Here is a 17,206-nt window from a genome sequence, read left to right on the forward strand (position 1 = left end):
ACCATATTGTGGCACATTATAGCACCCCAACAGAGCCAAATACCACAGTCCATCATAAAATACTGCCCGCAGCACAAAATACATCCCCAGAAAAAACTTCCACTGGCCGTCCGTGAGGAGGGCCCAGGTGGTCCACCAGGAAATTTCCCTATAAGGTCTATGACCATTCCACCCCTGGGTGGCATCATAATCTGTAGGAGCACTAAAGGGATATCATACTGTCCGAGGGGCACTAAGGGGCATCATTAGTTGGCACAAAGAGAATATTCTTACTGTGTGTGGAGGCATTAAGGGGGCACTATTTCTGTGTAGATGGCAGAAAGGGGATTAGGCGGGTTTAGAGGTGGGGTTTATTGAGGGAAAAAAATGCTGCAGCACCACATGCCACTGATGTCCCTCCATACGTCTTTTTTGTTTGTTTGTTTTGCAGCTTGGGCTTTCACCCTACAGCAGACCCAGTAAAGTGCCAGGTATATGGCCATTTACAAAAAGTACCTGAGCACCCCTGATACAGGGTCATGATTCAGTTATCGCTGTATGAGGCATTGGGGCTGACACACCCAGTAGCTGCAATCTGCATTAAAAGCACATAGAAAAGCTGAACACACAAATTTGTTGTCCTCCTGTGTCAAGTATAGACGAACCTTTATTTTTATGCCGAATTAATTATGCTGAAAAAATACTTCATTAGTACCTTTTGTTAAATTGTCGACAACTTTAATTTAAAAAGGCAAAAATTATTACGCCCGAACAGGGACTTGAACCCTGGACCCTCAGATTAAAAGTCTGATGCTCTACCGACTGAGCTATCCGGGCTCCTGTGCTTTGGAAATTTGGCCAATTTTTTAAACGTGTGGACAAATGAACTAAACACTAGGCATTTGTCCCAAGCACACAGAACTTTCATCTACACAGAATATGGTAGTATTTTTAGTATTTTACCAGAAATAAAAGTAAGTTACCACCCAAACATGGACTTAAAGGGAATGTGTCACCTTTTTTTTCTGCCAGTTAAAACCAGATAGTAACACTTATCCTTTTTTCTAATCTGTTTTTATTTTCTGATTGCAGATTTTTTTTAATTTTATTTCCTGAACATTATTATGGGGGCGGCCGTCTTGCCTGAGCCGTTCTTAACAGCATTTAGAAAGTATTAAGAAAGTCACCCCACTGGTAGCAGAAAGTTCTTTGCTGAGGAATGGCTAGCTGTCCCTTTCTTTCTTAGGCCTCTTGCACACGAACGACCGTATACGAAACCATTCACTTCAATGGATCCGCGGAAAAAAAACGGCAAGCACTCCGTATGTCTTCCTTTTTCCGTTTTTCCATTCCGTTCAAAGATAGAAAATGTCCTATTATTGTCCGCATAACGGACAAGGATAGTACTGTTCCATCAGGGGCCAGGTGTTCCGTTCTGCAAAAAAGACACGGAATGTACACGGACGTCATCCGTAATTTTTGCGGATCCGTTTTTTGCGGACCGCAAAATACTGAAAAAGCGATACGGTCGTGTGCAAGAGGCCTAAGAAGGCTGGTCCAAAGCCGTGGCCCATGGTCGAGTATTCCCAGATCTTCTTCTAGTCACTTGTGCAGTCTGGCAGAGTCTCTCCTAAACATTTGTCTCTACCTACAGAGCATTAGGAGCTCTGACTCCTCTGGTTTTATACAGTTTCTAACTAAGGCTAGGTCTACACGACGACATTTGTCGCGCGACAGATAGGGCACAACTACACTGCAACATTTGTCGTGCAACTATTTTTATAATGGCAGTCTATGGTGTCGCACTGCAACATGCGACATACTGCGACTGCGACGCAACAGTCGCAGAAAAATCCACCTCGAATGGATTTTCTGCAACTGTTGCGTTGCAGTCGCAGCATGTTGCATGTTGCAGTGCGACTCTATAGACTGCCATTATAAAAATTGTTGCGCGACATCGGTGCAACAAAATGTCGCGCAACAAATGTCGTCGTATAGACCTAGACTAATACAGAACCTTCCAGCGGGAGGGGTGAAGCTGGAGAAGGACAGCCTTAGGGTCCATTCACACGTCCGCAAAATGTGTCTGCGGAACGGGTACGGACCTATTCATTTTCAATGGGGGCCACAAAAGATGCGGACAGCACACTGTGTGCTGTCCGCATCCGCACTTCTGTTCCGTGGCCCCGCAAAAAATAGAACATGTCCTATTCTTGTCCACAGACACGGACAAGAAAAGGTATTTCTACTATAGTGCCGGTCATGTGCGGTCCGCAAAATGCGGAACGCACATGGCTGGTGTCCGTGTTTTGCGGATCCGCAATTTGTGGAACGCAAAACAGTTGCAGACGTGTGAATGGACCCTAAGGCCTCTTTTACACAGGCGTCGCTTGTGAGGGCTAGACAAGATGCGGGTGCGTTGCAGGAAAATGCACGATTTTTCCGCGCGAGTGCCAAGCGTTTTAATCCGTTTTGCACGCAAGTGAGAAAAATCGTCATGTTTGGTACCCAAACCCCAACTTCTTCACAGAAGTTCGGGTTTGGGATCGGTGTTGTGTAGATTTTATTATTTTCCCTTATAACATGGTTACAAGGGAAAATAATAGCATTCTTAATACAGAATGCTTAGTAAATTAGGGCTGGAGGGGTTAAAAAAAATATAAAAAAAATATTTAACTCACCTTATCCACTTGTTCGCACAGCCCGGCTTGTCTTCTTTCTTCTTTGAGGACCTGAGAGGAAAAGGACCTTTGGTGACATCACTGCGCTCATTACATGGTCTCTCAATGATCCATCACCATGGTGATGGACCATGTGATGAGCGCAGTGACGTCACCAAAGGTCCTTTTCCACCCAGGTCCTCAAAGAAGAAGAAAGAAGACGAGCCGGGCTGCACGAACAAGTGGATGAGGTGAGTTTAATTATTTATTCATTTATTTTTAACCCCTCCATCGCTAATTTACTTAGCATTCTGTATTAAGAATGCTATTATTTTTCCTTAACCATGCTATAATGGAAAATAATAAAGATCGGGTCCCCATCCCGATCATCTCCTAGCAACCATGCGTGAACCACACGTTTAAAAAATTGGCCAAATTTCCAAAGCACAGGAGCCCGGATAGCTCAGTCGGTAGAGCATGTTCGGGCGTAATAATTTTTGTCTTTTTAAATGAAAGTTGTCGACAATTTTGTGGATGCGGATCCGTCTCAAAAATGCATTGCAAGAACGTATCCGTCTGCCCGTTTGTCATGCAGACAAACAAATCCGTTTCTATTTTAGTAACATAGTAACATAAGGCCGAAAAAAGACATTTGTCCATCCAGTTCGGCCTGTCATCCTGCAAGTTGATCCAGAGGAAGGCAAAAAAAACTGTGAGGTACCAGCCAATTTTCCCCACTTTAGGGGATTAAAAATTCCTCCCCGACTCCAATCAGGCAATCAGAATAACTCCCTGGATCAACGACCCCTCTCTAGTAGCTATAGCCTGTAATATTATTACACTCCAGAAATACATCCAGGCCCCTCTTGAACTCTTTTAGTGAATTCACCATCACCACCTCCTCAGGCAGAGAGTTCCATAGTCTCACTGCTCTTACCGTAAAGAATCCTCTTCTATGTTTGTGTACAAACCTTCTTTCCTCCAGACGCAGAGGATGTCCCCTCGTCACAGTCACAGTCCTGGGGATAAATAGATGATGGGATAGATCTCTGTACTGCCCCCTGATATATTTATACATAGTTATTAGATCTCCCCTCAGTCGTCTTTTTTCTAAAGTGAATAACCCTAATTTTGATAATCTTTCAGGGTACTGTAGTTGCCCCATTCCAGTTATTACTTTAGTTGCCCTCCTCTGGACCCTCTCCAGCTCTGCTATGTCTGCCTTGTTCACTGGAGCCCAGAACTGTACACAGTACTCCATGTGTGGTCTGACTAGTGATTTGTAAAGTGGTAGGACTATGTTCTCATCACGGGCATCTATGCCCCTTCTGATGCAACCCATTATCTTATTGGCCTTGGCAGCAGCTGCCTGTTTTGTTTCACATTTTTAAAGGACGGATCCAGCATTGCGGTATTTTTAATGCTGCAGTATTATCTCCGTCCTGAAAAGGCAAAAAGACTGAACTGAAGACATCCTGATGCATCCTGAACGGATTGCTCTCCATTCAGAATGCAGGGGGATGAAACTGATCAGTTCTTTTCCGGTATAGAGCCCCGAGGACGGAACTCAATGCCGGAAAAGAAAAACGCAAGTGTGAAAGTACCCGAAGTAGTTTTCAGTCCTAAAAAAAAGTCTGACAGAGCTAAGGCTAGTTTCACATCAGCGTTTTTGGCCGACAGAGGATGTTAAAACCGGGCCAAAACAATTCCATTTAATGTCTTGTGAATAGTGTACCCTATGTTACATTCCGGTAGCATTCCGTTTTGTGACCAGACACAACATCGCTGTAAGCTGCTGTTTTGTGTCCATTCATTTAAATGGAACAAACCAGATTCGGCACTAAAAACAATGCAAGTCAATGGTGCCGGATTTGTTTTTTTCGGATCCTAAAAAAAACGGATCCGTCACCCATTCACTTACATTGTTTTTAGTGACGGATCCAGTTTGTTTCATTTGGATTTAACGGAACGGATGCATCCTAATGTGTTAAATGAAACGGATGCTAGGAGACGATCGGGATGGGGACCCGATCTTTATTATTTTCCCTTATAGCATGGTTAAGGAAAAATAATAGTATTCTTTTTGGTCCGGTTTTGAGATGCTCTTCTGGATCTCAAAACCGGAAACCAAAGCGCAGATGTAAAAGTAGCCTAAACCAGACGGCAGGGGCGTAGCTAAAGGCTCATGGGCCCTGGTGCAAGAGTTCAGCTTGAGCCCCCCTTCCCTTAGTGCTTTGTGGTCAGGGGCAGGGACCCTGGGCAGCCTTTGTGTTGCCTGAGGCAAAAATTGAAATGGCACCCCCCATGCAAAATTCTTGACATAACCCCTTTCCTCCAGCCAGAGGTGTAACTTGACCAGCATGCACTTTCTATAATACCAGTGTCTTCTTATATGGCCCAAGAGTCTTTGGGGCCCCTCAGGCTCCCTCCGCACCCCCTATAGCTACGCCGCTGCAAGACGGTCAAAAGTTCACTGTCTGGCTTTTCCCTCCAAAACTCATCTCTGCATAGTCCCTTATGACAGCAGTGGGAAATTACTAGTGTCACATCTGTGACAGGTCTCAGAAGGTCTGAAAGATTATCTTCGGATTAGTGATCTGACAGCCTATTTCGGTTTCACTTTGTCTGTGTGTTGCTGGTATGTCCACACCTCCTGTTCAGGTGTGGATCATGTGACCTTTACCTCGCCCTATTTAGTCTGACTTTTCCCATCACTCCTTGCTTGGGATAGCTTCATTTGGTCTTGGAAGAGCTGGAGTGTGGTTCGTGTTGAAGTCCTGTTCATCTATCATCCTCTGAAGTTAAGTGTTCCGCTTGTTGTGTTTTGTATTCCCCCCCCCCCCGGTTGTTTACTAGGCCTCAGTGAGACGCTAGTTCCTTCACCAGGGAAGGAATTGGTGGTCTCTGCCCTGTCATTATTTTTAGGGCATCTGAGGGTCACCAGGGTTTTCTAGGTTCCTGTGTATTGGTATCTCTACCATCGAGAGGTGCCCATATGGATAGGAGTTAGGGCCAGGAGCAGAGTGGTGACCCTTTTCCTTCCCTAGCGGTGAGGCCTAGTGTCTTTCCCCTTCCTTCTTGTTGTCTTTTGGTGTTGTCCCCTACTACATTCGTGATATTATCCCAAGCCAATACCGCAATTTTTGTTCTGATCTGTGCAGCTATGGATACTATGTCTGCACTGGTCGAACAGCTGCAGAATCTGACTTTGGAGGTTGCAGACCTCCGCGCAACTGTCTTGCAGATTCAGAGTCCACAGGCTGCTGGTTCCGGTGGTGGGTCCCAGGCCTGTCCTGAACAGAAGTTGGCTCTCCCGGACAGGTTTTCCGGGGGTTGTGACAATTTCATCCGGTTCAGGGAGTCATGTAAATTATACTTTAAGCTGCGTCCATACTCTTCTGGGGATGAGTGTCAACATGTGGGTATGATTATTTCATTGCTTAAAGAGGACGCCCAATCTTTGGCTTTTTCTCTGCCGACCGGATCACCGTCCCTCCAGTCGGTAGATGAATTCTTTAGAGCCTTGGGTCTCATCTACGATGACCTGGATCAGATCTCTCAGGCCGAGACCAAGTTATGGAGTTTGCGGTTTTTGGGGTTTACCAACTACTACCATAAATTTAACAGACATGACTAGGAAGGGTGCGGATATTTCTGTCTGGTCTGATGTGGCATTACAGGCCTTTTCTGCTGTGAAAGAATGTTTTGCTTCGGTCCCTATTCTGATGCAACCGGACGTGACTCAGCCATTTATTGTTGAGGTTGACGCGTCCGAGGTAGGGGTAGGAGCAATCTTGCAAGGTCCTTCACCTAGTAAATGGCGCCCATGTGCATTTTTCTCTAAAAAAAAACTCTCTACTGTTGAAAGGAATTATGATGTGGGGAATAGGGAATTGCTGGCCATTAAGTTGGCGTTCGAGGAATGGCGGCATTGGTTGGAAGGAGCAATTCACCCTATTACAGTACTTATGGATCACAAGATCACAAGAATCTGGCCTACCTGGAGTCGGCTAAGCGACTGAACCCAAGGCAGGCCAGATGGTCATTGTTTTTCACCAGATTTAACTTCGTCACTTACCACCCTGGGGTTAAGAACGTGAAGGGGGACGCTTTGTCGCATAGCTTTCCTGGGGGGGGGGGGGGGGGGTGAGTCTAATGACCCTAGTCCCATTTTATCTGAAGGGGTAGTCATATCCTCTCTTTATCCTGATCTCGAGGCCAGGGTGTTGGAGGCACAGGAGGATGCCCTGGACTCTTGTCCTCCGGGGAAGTTGTTTGTTCCCTCCGAATTACGTCACAAGGTGTTTGAGGAACATCACTGTACGGTGCTTGCTGGGCACCCTGGGAGCAGATCGACTGTCGATCTCATCTCTCGCAGATTTTGGTGGCCGGGGTTGCATAAGTGTGTTGAGGACTATGTGTCAGCCTGTGGTACCTGTGCACGTGCTAAGGTGACACATACTCAGCCTTCCAGATCTCTGCTTCCATTGCCCATCCCGTCCAGACCTTGGACCCATTTGTCCATGGATTTTATCACGGATTTACCCAATTCTTCGGGAAAAACTGTGATTCTGGTGGTTGTAGATCGTTTTAGTAAAATGGCACACTTTATTGCATTACCTAGTCTACCCAATGCTAAAACTCTTGCACAGGTGTTTATCGACAACATTGTGAAACTACATGGCATTCCCTCTGATGTGGTGATAGAGGGACTCAGTTTGTTTCCAGATTCTGGAAAGCGTTCTGTACTTGTCTGGGTGTACAATTGTCTTTCTCTTCGGCTTTTAATCCTCAGTCGAACGGACAGACGGAGCGCACTAATCAGAATCTGGAGACTTACTTGAGATGTTTTGTTTCAGAGAATCAGGAAGAGTGGTCTTCATTTTTGTCATTAGTGGAGTTAGTTTTTCAGAAAAACAACTTTTATAATTATGCAAATTAACCCTGAAGGTGCCCAGAGGGGCGTTATGTTCCCCTTTGTGTGCCCAGTAACGCCCCTCTTACAGTGCCCAAAACGCCTTCCTCCAGAATCCCTAACCGCCCACAGCATCTCATCCCTCTCCTCCCCCTCCCTGACGGCCGAGCGAAGTCTCGCGCAGACGCAGTACCCACTGAGGGCTGCGCCAGTGCGATTTGCTGGAGACTGAGGGAAGAGCGAGCATCGGACGTCACTGGGCTCGGCGCATGCCCAGTGACGACGATGAAGCTCCTGCCCTCAGTCTCCAGCAAATCGCACTGCACACATGGGCAAAGTCGCAGGAAGAACTTGAGGATTCGCGGCCTGCCAGAGTCGGTCGCTTCTGAAGCGCTAAACAAAGCTGCGCATGAAATATTCGCAAGTCTCTTGGGACCGGAAAGAGCAGCGCAAATTATAATTGAGCGAATCCATCGCGCACTAAGGCCCAAGCCTAAAGCCACGGATCCAGCTCGTGACGTGGTATGCGGCCTTCTCAGCTATGTGGACACGGCAGCGCTCATGAAAGCAAGCAGAGAGGCGGACCAACTCCAACACGAAGGTACGCCTATCATGTTCTTCCAGGACTTAGCCCCGTCCACATTAGCCAAAAGACGCATCCTTCGTCCACTCCTGGATGCCCTTAAATCATCAGCTACCCCGTTCCGTTGGCTGTATCCCTTTGGCCTTGCCGTCCTGAAAAACGGGCATCAGATAACCATTCGATCCCCGGCGGACATGCAAGCATGTTGGACCCATCTGGGACTGACCCCCATTGAGATCCCCTTGTGGATGCCAGCAGACCTAGAGGACCCACCACTCCCACCGCCTCAGGCGGCTGACTGGCGCCCAGTCTCCGCAAGAAAAGAGCCCAAAACTAGGGCTGAGAAATCCGTACACGCTCTGACCTGAACTCAGGGACGCCGTTGAGGCCTTTGCTTTCCTACCTATTCTATCTTGCTCGTCCGGAACTCTGTACCATGCGGCTGAAGGACCCAGGGCCTTGTCCGCGTCCAGCGGACACCTGCTCAACCCTGGGCCGACTCTACCCGGCAGTTCTGGAGTTTATTGTTTATTGTTTGGTTATTGATCCATATATTTAGATTTACAGGATTCCTCCCGAAGTTCTGGATCTTTCTTATTCTCATCTCATTTTGCAGGGGTTAACCCGGCTTTACCTTCTGATTGACCCTTTCCTTACCTGATGGCCGGTCAACGGTCCTCTCTAGCTCTGCGGGACCCCCCACCTGATAGACCCCGGCTGGTTGCCGTGCTGAGAAAGGGTCACCTTCAAGTAAGGTGCTCAGTAGAGCTTCTATTACCAGTTCTGTTTACATTTTTGTCTTATTAACTACCTGTTTACCTCCCCTCTTTCCCTCATGTGTCTATTCCCTTCCTTTACCAGCAGATGTCGTATGCAGCTTATTCATTTTAGAATGACGTCGGTCATGATATCGTCCCTCAATGTCCGGGGAATGAACGAGCCTTGCAAGCGGTCCCAAGTCCTAGCACTCTTACAAAGAGACAAAGTGTCGATTGCATTCTTTCAAGAAACCCATTTTCGAGAGGGTAAGATCCCCAAGTTACCCCCCAAAAGGTTCTTCCAATGGTTTCATAGCACCTACAGTTCGGCTAGCAGGGGTGTCAGCATAGCGATTCGCAAACAGCTTCCATTTAAGCACTCTGCTGTCTCCTCGGACCCTGAGGGTCGCTACCTGTTTGTTAAGGGTACTATCGCTGACACACCTGTTACCCTAGCAAATATTTATGCTCCTAATAGAGGACAGGTAGCTTGGCTCGTTCAGACCCTTGCTTTATTATCCTCCTTTAAAGATGGGATGGTGATTTTAGGAGGCAATTTTAATGTCACCCTTGAACCAATTTTAGATTCCTCTAACGGGAAATCGGCCATCACGCACGTACGATTGCGACGCCTTAAACTCGCCCTGCAGAGGTTAGGTGTTGTAGATGTCTGGCGCACCATGAACCCCTCCGGTAGGGACTTCACCTTCTATTCAGCTGCTGAATCTCCCTACCACAGACTCTACTATCTCTTTCTGTCTAACACTCACGCTAAGAGAGCTATCCGATCCCACATAGGGAACATCACCCTGTCTGACCACGTCCCTGTCTTTTTAAGCGTTTCTCTGCAGGACCTCCCAAAGAGGGAATGGAATAGGCGTCTTAATGACACTATTATTTCAGACCCCTCCAATTCCTCTAAATTGTCTTCTATCCTAACTGAATTTTTCACGCTTAATACCCTCGGCCCTGACGCACCCTCCCCTTCAATAATTTGGGAAACCCATAAGGCAGTCATGAGGGGAGAGCTAATAGCCTTAGGTGCCCACATTAAAAAACAACGAACTCGGGCTGTAACGATGCTCCTTTCCCAAATACAATCATTAGAACTATCACACAAAAGCTCCCAGGCCCTTAGATGTGCTTCACTGAGGCCCGCACAAAGCTTAAAAACTTACTGAACGTCACATCAGCTAAACTTCTTTTACGCTCCAAATTCCACTCCTACGCCCACGGAGACAAATAGTCAAAAAACAAAGGGTTGACTCATTTATCACAGCCATCAAAGACGTCAAGGGTGCTTTGCATAAAAGTACCCCGGACATAGAGACCTCTATAACTTAGCGCCACCTAACCAATTTTCGCCAGCACAAATAGGAGAAACAACTGAAAAATTCCTTTCCTCCCTCCAGCTACCTGCTATCACCCCCTCACAGTCGTCCCAGCTTCTGTCCCCTATTACAGATTCAGAAATAAGCAAGGTCTTCTCCTCTATCCCCTCCGGGAAAAGTCCAGGCCCCTATGGCTTTACTATATCCTACTACAAAGCTTTCAAACGTATCTTAATTCCCCAGTTCAAAACCCTTTGCAACTACTTACTCCAAGGGGGTTCTCCCCCCCCCCCCCCCAATCACTTTCGGCCCATATCACGGTTATTCACAAAGAAAATAAAGATCCCCTAAACTGCGGTAGCTACCACCCAATTTCGCTTCTGAATACAGACGTGAAATGGTGGGCTAAGATTCTGGCCCACAGGATCCAATCGGTTCTCCCTGACATCAATAGGGAACAGGTGGGGTTTGTCACTGGCAGACAGCGGAGTGCGAACACGGTCCGCGTCATACACTTAATTACGCATGCTCGGCAGACTTCTACGCCATTAGCCCACCTCAGTACAGATGCGGAGAAGGCCTTCGACAGGATTAACTGGCACTTTATGTCCCGGGCACTGTCGAAATTTGGCCTTCCGGACCAGTTTATCTCATCAATCTTCTCACTGTATTCGCTCCCCTCTGCCAGGGTCCGAATCAATGGTATGCTATATCCGGCCTTCCCCATTACTAATGGAACAAGGCAAGGCTGCCCATTGTCGCCAGCCCTCTTTGTTATTGTCATGGAGACACTGCTTGCCAAGATTAGACAGGACCCGGATATTAAGGGGATCACACTGTGGTCACATACACACCTAACAGCTGCCTTCGAGGACGTCCAACCCCCTGACCTCCTTCCCTAGACTCCAAGCCCTTTTCGAGGAATATGGGTTGGTCTCCAATTTTAAAATTAATTATAGTAAGTCACAAGACCTGAATATTTCTTGTCCTGCCGCTTCCATTGAAATCCTCAAGCGCTCTACCGCCTTCTCATGGGCCTCCAAATCGATCCCTTTTCTGGGTACCCATATATCAGCGAAACCTGAAGACCTATTCGAGCTGAACCAAGCCCCCTTACTTAGGTCCATCAGATCGCACTTGCATTCCCTGAAGCTCCCTTTCATTTCGTGGATAGGCAGGAAAAACTACCTCAAAGCCTTTGTTGTCCCCAGACTACTTTACCACATTCAGACACTGCCTATTTGGCTACCCCATTCCTTCTTTGTGGAGTTCTGCAGAATCTTTTCAGCCTTTGTCTGGTCTGGCAGGTCCCCCAGATTAGCATACACCACCCTCACACGGGAGAAAAGACTGGGAGGTTTTGGTCTCCCCGATATATACCTTTATTACAAAGCATCAATGCTAAATAGAGGTTTGAGCTTCCTTTCCTGGCGACCACCCAATCTTGTTTCCCAACTTGAATGTGACATGCTCACCTACAAGGATAGGCTGGTTCTATGGGGCTTACGCACATGCACAGCTAACAGTAAATTTGTTTCACCTATGTGGAAGGGCTTACTAATAGAATGGGCCAAATTATACCGGGCCTCGGTCCTTACATTCCCTAGTCCAAATCTCCCCCTGCACCTTCTTCAGTTTAGCATACACCCTACCACTTCTGTATCGTCGTGGATTTGGGCTTTGTTATCCAATCTCAGGCTACAGGACATCATTTCTGAGTCCGGTGCTTTAGATTGGAGCGAGATCATCGCTCTTCCGAGGGTCCAGGCGGCCTCTTTTTTTGGCGGTCATGGCCTTCAGGAAGGACCTAGTGCTCCTTGAAAACTTACCCCGACCCTCGGTCGAGCCCTCCTGGATAGATAAAAAAATATCTCAAACCCGGCGTCCACAGAAGCCTCTCTCCACGTTCTATAAAGAGCTACTCTCCTCCGCTCCTCCAGACCTGTGGTTCCTCTTGGCCTGGGAGAAAGAACTATCCATAACTCTGTCTGAACCTGAGAAAGCTTTTATCCTCACACACTCGCACGGATTTAACCGCTGCATCAGGATACAAGCCAATTCCTACAAATTATTAACAAGATGGTACAAAACACCAGAATTTCTCCACAGGTTCAACCCTGATATCCCAGATCGTTGCTGGAGGTGCGGGAGGGAACCAGGCTCTCTTTCTCACATTTGGTGGAGCTGTAAGAAAATCTGCCCTTTTTGGTCTGAAGTAGAAAATATGATACAAAAGATTTGCAGCACCCAGATTCAACTAGACGCAAAGCTTCTTTTGCTATGGTGCCCCAATAGCTCGTTAACCCCTTCAAAGTCGAACCTCCCGACCATGCTTCTAACAGCAGCTCGCCTGTTTATCCCATTGCTGTGGAGAAATGACTCCCCTCCATCCCTATTGGCATGGACCGAGAAAGTTGACCAACTATTCAGATTTGAGGAGCTTTCACACTGGGAAACCCATATCAGAACACTATTTGTAAAAATATGGTCCCACTGGATGCATTATCAAAATTTTTAGATTATTCTGAGAACGACATCACTTCTCTCCCAATCCCCCCCCCCTTCCCCACCTCCCCCGTGTTGTTGTCCACCTCTCCCGTGTTGTTGTCCACCTCTCTCACTAAACCTTTTTTATGTACATGTTACTGCTGTTTTTGTGTCACTCAGCGGCTCTCACTGACTTGAATGGCTCAATACTTGAAACGTCTTTCCAGCTGCGTCTGGTATTTAGGTCGGTTTGTATTGTCATGTGACAACCTTTTGTCAATAAACAGAGATTTGATTAAGAATATAACTACTATAATACTGCCCCTATGTACAATAATATTACTATAATACTACTCATATGTACTAGAATATAACTACTATAATACTGCCTCCTATGTACAAGAATATAACTACTATAATACTGCTCCTATGTACAAGAATATACTGTAATTCTGCTTCCTATGTACAATAATTTGTCCACCAGAGAAGGGGGTCCTGGAGTAGTCCACTTGGCTCATAGAAGGTGGTTCAACATTGAACACACCCCTATATGTTATGCATATCCCACACAATCATAGTAGCCCGGCTAGCTCAGTCGGTAGAGCATGAGACTCTTAATCTCAGGGTCGTGGGTTCGAGCCCCACGTTGGGCGAGTGCTTTATTATTATTTTTTTCCTCCATGTTGAGGTTTGGTATTATTTCTGTTACCTTTATTTCGTATTACTTTTATTTTTACTTGCATCATAATTATCAATTTTATTGTCTCTTTTTATTGCTATAAAAGTATTTTGATCCTCAAATGGGTTGGCTATTTTATTTGGGGATCTTATACCAGTGAATCTTATTTTGGCTGATACTATATTATATCACTCATACATCTGTTATAAATTTAGGTCTGCTATCACAATAGTTGATACCACATATTCCCCCCCACTCCTGCTCAACAAGTCTGGTGCTGGCAAGACCCAAGCTTCCAGGTCACTGTCATGCCAACATGTGAACTGCAACATGATCCAATCACTTTCATTACATGTGATGCAGGCAGTGCTACACCTTGAGAGAAAATATATAGCTTGGACAATGTGTCACACAATATGAAAATTGCAATATTTGCATTGTATAATACTGCCTCCTATATAAAAATATAACTATTATTAATATTACCTTAGGAATAAGGTTATTACTATAATACTGCTCCTATGTTCAAGAATATAACTACTATAATACTGCCTCCTATGTACAAGACTATAACTACTATAATACTGCTCCTATGTACAAGAATATAACTACTATAATACCGCCTCCTATGTACAAGAATATAACTACTATAATACTGCCTCCTATGTACAAGAATATAACTACTATAATACCGCCTCCTATGTACAAGAATATAACTACTATAATACTGCTCCTATGTACAAGAATATAACTACTATAATACCGCCTCCTATGTACAAGAATATAACTACTATAATACTGCCTCCTATGTACAAGAATATAACTACTATAGTATTGCTCCTATGTACAAGAATATAACTACTATAATACCGCCTCCTATGTGCAAGAATATAACTACTATAATACTGCTCCTATATACAAGAATATAACTACTATAATACTGCTCCTATGTAGAAGAATATAGCTCCTATAATACTGCTCCTATGTACAAGAATATAACTCCTATAATACTGCTCCTATGTTCAAGAATATAACTACTATAATACTGCTCCTATGTACAAGAATATAACTATTATAATACTGCTCCTATGTGCAAGAATATAACTACTATAATACTGCTCATATGTACAAGAATATAACTACTATATTACTGCTCCTATGTACAAGAATATAACTACTATAATACTGCTCCTATGTACAAGAATATAACTACTATATTACTGCTCCTATGTGCAAGAATATAACTACTATAATACTGCTCCTATGTACAAGAATATAACTACTATATTACTGCTCCTATGTGCAAGAATATAACTACTATAATACTGCTCCTATGTACAAGAATATTACTACTATAATACTGCTCCTATGTTCAAGAATATAACTACTATAATACTGCTCCTATGTACAAGAATATAACTACTATAATACTGCTCCTATGTTCAAGAATATAACTACTATAATACTGCGCCTATGTACAGGAATATAACTACTATAATACCACCCTTCACATATAAGGGTACTTTCACACTTGCGGCAGAGGATTCCGGCAGGCAGTCCGGACGCAAACGGATGGCATTTGTCAGACAGATCTGGATGCGGATCCGTCTGACAAATGCATTGAAATACCGGATCCGTCTCTCCAGTGTCATCCGGAAAAATGGATCCGGTATATATTTATTTTTTTTCGTCATTTTTAAAGGTCTGCGCATGCGCCGACCGGAAATCCGGATCCCTTTTGCCAGAACACTTGGGCATTTCAATGGAAATTAATGCCAGATCCGGCATTCCGGCAAGTGTTCAGGATTTTTGGCCGGAGAGAAGACTGCAGCATGCCAAAAAAACGTAAGAGGGACTGAACAGAATGCTCTCCATTCAGAATGCATTAGGTTGAGCCCATTATTGAGCCCCTGTGATGGAACTCGATGCCAGAAAAGAAAAACGCTAGTGTGAAAGTACCCTAAGAATATAACTACTATAATACTGCTCCTATGTACATGAATACACTGATGAGCAAAAGGGTAATAATGTTTTGAACTTTTGACTTTCAGGCTCCATATCTCACCATCCACTACAGCCACGAATGTGAGATCACCATCAATTTATAGACAATCATCTCGGCTATCTCATACATAAATTGGACTTGCAACTATTTAGCATATGATTAGTTATGCAGATTCTTGTCATGTAACTGCATTGTTACTGTTTTTCCCTTGGCGGTGGAACAATCTTTTTCTTCTTGTATACTACAAATTACAACCTGTTCTCACATTCCCTAATAGCTGAGTATGTTATTAGGTTGATTCCCAAGTCAAAGGTTACTTTTTTGGATCCAGGAGCAAACATGAAGATTTCCCTAGAAAAGAGAAACAGCATCATCCAGACCATTGATAATGGTATCTCGGCCAAGAAAATTGCCAAACTGCATCATATGAGTGCCAAAACAGTTGGAAAAAAACTAAATTAAGTCCATCCATTCCAAAGCCAAGATGTGGACTTCCAGGCAAAATCTTGGAGTCAACAAGTTGGCTTATCACAAGGTCTATCAGTTCTGGCGTGATAAACACGACAGTGGAGGTGGCTCGTATGCCTCATTACAGTGAGGTCACAGACGTCCATGCAAGCACCGTGCAATGCGCATTACACAAGTCTGGAAAGGTAGCCCAAAAAAAAGTGAAGAAGCCTCGACTTCAATATTATCATAAGAAGCGTCAGCTTGAGATTGCAAAAAATTATGAACAGTGGACAGTAGAAGATTGGAAATGGGTGATTTGGAGTGATTAGATGAAAGTCAATAGACTGGGTGCAAATGGGTCTGGAAGAAACAAGGGATCGAGAAATTAAAGGCGCTGTCAAGTTTGGTGGAGGAAGCCTGATGATATGGGGTTGTTTCACAGCCAAAGGCATTGGATACTTGACTAGGATCGATGGTGGTCTCAATGCTGAGCTATATGTGAGTATCCTACAAGACGAGTTACTTCGTACACTCAAGTACTATGGGTATGAAAAAGACAACATAGTATTCCAGCAGGACAACGACCAGAAGCATGTCGAGATTGGTGAAGAAATGGTTTAATGACAATGAAGTAGTGTCACGTTCGGGTGTGGGAGGGAAACACCACACCGAACATAGGAGGGAAAGGGGTGAGGAAATAAGGCATGGAAACTAGGGAAAGAGAGATGGACGTCTCCTAGCAAAACCCTAGTCAAAGTCTTGACTAACTACCAGTATAAACAGATCCCAGAGGTAGGTGAGTTCATACACGGGAATACCTAATGTCCTAACTCACCTTATAGGGCCCTAGTACTAATGTCAGGACTGAGACAACCTGTTCCTCCAAAACAAAGGACGAACAGGAGTCTCCCTCAGGCCTTAATACAAATGACAGGGAAATGCAACACACCAAACTCAAACAAAATACAAAAGGGAAAGGAAATACTTAACAGCTGTCCGCATCCGTACTTCCATTCTGCAGCCCCGCAAAAAAGATAGAACATGTCCTATTGTTGTCAGTTTTTGAGGACAAAAATAGGCATTTCTATCATAGGGAAAAATGTCCTGGTCCACAAAATGCGAAATGCACACAGCCAGTATCCGCCAATAAAGGATAAGGTCATCTGAATGGACCCTTAGTCTTATCCTCTTTTTGTATCCACTCCTGGCTTTGGGTTGAGAAACTATATCATTTTGTTGGGGTGATCTCTGTGGAGCCAAGCTTCTCACACAGTGTCCTGATGCTGGCCTATGTCAGGAATATCAGCGAGGGAGCACCTGGAAGTGAAGAGAATGAAGAAGAGCACTGTGAGAGTAGTT

The 17,206-nt window shown here is 44.9% G+C and overlaps 2 non-coding genes across 2 annotated transcripts; one reads left to right on the forward strand and one right to left on the reverse strand.

Annotated features, from left to right (window-relative positions):
• Window positions 1–743: 743 nt before the first annotated feature.
• TRNAK-UUU lies at window positions 744–816 on the reverse strand. Its single transcript has one exon. It is a non-coding gene; the product is annotated as a tRNA-Lys (tRNA).
• Window positions 817–13,293: 12,477 nt separating this feature from the next.
• TRNAK-CUU lies at window positions 13,294–13,366 on the forward strand. The gene has a single exon. It is a non-coding gene; the product is annotated as a tRNA-Lys (tRNA).
• The last annotated feature ends 3,840 nt before the right edge of the window (window positions 13,367–17,206 follow it).

This window comes from Bufo bufo, chromosome 1, assembly GCF_905171765.1.
Source record: "Bufo bufo chromosome 1, aBufBuf1.1, whole genome shotgun sequence".
Classification (NCBI taxonomy): Eukaryota; Metazoa; Chordata; class Amphibia; order Anura; family Bufonidae; genus Bufo; species Bufo bufo.